The following is a 2,500-nucleotide window of genomic DNA, read 5'->3' on the forward strand; positions in this document are numbered from 1 at the left end:
TTAAACGTATACACGGCGCTGATTAGTAATAGATAGAGCCATCAGAATACAGATAATGTATACAACTGTCCGTATACATGCTGAAAGACTCTGCTCACAATCACAACCACACGTCAGCCACACACCCTTATCACGCACTACTCTCTGCCTGTAACACGCACACAGACAATATGTAAGCACCAGCATGGAACAACACCCAGTGCATCCTCTCCGCCACATTAGACAATCCACACTGTCATAACCAGACTGGGAGGTCCACTCAGAAAACAGAATATCCCACCCACCCGACAACCACCATTGCTCAGCCAAGCCACCAACACCCACACATGTCCTACACAGGGGTGCACCCAACATCACAATACTGCCTCCTCTCACAGCACACAAACAATGGCAGGAATGAAAGACACAGGTCTGCCACAACCATGGAATCAGAGCGCCGCCTGTCATGAGCCAAAGGTGCATCCTGACGTGGCAAATCAGATGATGCCGCAGGCATCCACTTACTATAGTCACAATCAACAAACCGGCCGCCCCGCCCCCCATTAAACCTTTCCTTACAACAATGTGTACCTTAACCTAACCTATATCGTACCGTAACCTAACCTATATCGTACCGTAACCTAACCTATATCGTACCGTAACCTAACCTACGTCGTACCGTAACCTAACCTACGTCGTACCGTAACCTAACCTACGTCGTACCGTAACCTAACCTACGTCGTACCGTAACCTAACCTACGTCGTACCGTAACCTAACCTACGTCGTACCTTAACCTAACCTACGTCGTACCTTAACCTAACCTACGTCGTACCTTAACCTAACCTACGTCGTACCTTAACCTAACCTACGTCGTACCTTAACCTAACCTACGTCGTACCTTAACCTAACCTACGTCGTACCTTAACCTAACCTACGTCGTACCTTAACCTAACCTACGTCGTACCTTAACCTAACCTACGTCGTACCTTAACCTAACCTACGTCGTACCTTAACCTAACCTACGTCGTACCTTAACCTAACCTACGTCGTACCTTAACCTAACCTACGTCGTACCTTAACCTAACCTACGTCGTACCTTAACCTAACCTACGTCGTACCTTAACCTAACCTACGTCGTACCTTAACCTAACCTACGTCGTACCTTAACCTAACCTACGTCGTACCTTAACCTAACCTACGTCGTACCTTAACCTAACCTACGTCGTACCTTAACCTAACCTACGTCGTACCTTAACCTAACCTACGTCGTACCTTAACCTAACCTACGTCGTACCTTAACCTAACCTACGTCGTACCTTAACCTAACCTACGTCGTACCTTAACCTAACCTACGTCGTACCTTAACCTAACCTACGTCGTACCTTAACCTAACCTGTATTGCGCCTTAACCTAACCTGAATTGCGCCTTAACCTAACCTGTATTGCGCCTTAACCTAACCTGTATTGCGCCTTAACCTAACCTGTATTGCGCCTTAACCTAACCTGTATTGCGCCTTAACCTAACCTGTATTGCGCCTTAACCTAACCTGTATTGCGCCTTAACCTAACCTGTATTGCGCCTTAACCTAACCTGTATTGCGCCTTAACCTAACCTGTATTGCGCCTTAACCTAACCTGTATTGCGCCTTAACCTAACCTGTATTGCGCCTTAACCTAACCTGTATTGCGCCTTAACCTAACCTGTATTGCGCCTTAACGTAACCTGTATTGCGCCTTAACGTAACCTATATTGCGCCTTAACGTAACCTATATTGCGCCTTAACGTAACCTATATTGCGCCTTAACGTAACCTATATTGCGCCTTAACGTAACCTATATTGCGCCTTAACGTAACCTATATTGCGCCTTAACGTAACCTATATTGCGCCTTAACGTAACCTATATTGCGCCTTAACGTAACCTATATTGCGCCTTAACGTAACCTATATTGCGCCTTAACGTAACCTATATTGCGCCTTAACGTAACCTATATTGCGCCTTAACGTAACCTATATTGCGCCTTAACGTAACCTATATTGCGCCTTAACGTAACCTATATTGCGCCTTAACGTAACCTATATTGCGCCTTAACGTAACCTATATTGCGCCTTAACGTAACCTATATTGCGCCTTAACGTAACCTATATTGCGCCTTAACGTAACCTATATTGCGCCTTAACGTAACCTATATTGCGCCTTAACGTAACCTATATTGCGCCTTAACGTAACCTATATTGCGCCTTAACGTAACCTATATTGCGCCTTAACGTAACCTATATTGCGCCTTAACGTAACCCACATTGTGCTGTAACCCAACACACGTTGGGCCTTAACCCAACACACGTTGGGCCTTAACCCAACACACGTTGGGCCTTAACCCAACACACGTTGGGCCTTAACCCAACACACGTTGGGCCTTAACCCAACACACGTTGGGCCTTAACCCAACACACGTTGGGCCTTAACCTGCTCTGTAATTGTCATACGACGCGTTAAATTAGTGTAGTGTTGCCCAACTGC

This window comes from Schistocerca serialis, unplaced genomic scaffold (genome assembly GCF_023864345.2).
Source record: "Schistocerca serialis cubense isolate TAMUIC-IGC-003099 unplaced genomic scaffold, iqSchSeri2.2 HiC_scaffold_731, whole genome shotgun sequence".
In the NCBI taxonomy this organism is placed as follows: domain Eukaryota; kingdom Metazoa; phylum Arthropoda; class Insecta; order Orthoptera; family Acrididae; genus Schistocerca; species Schistocerca serialis.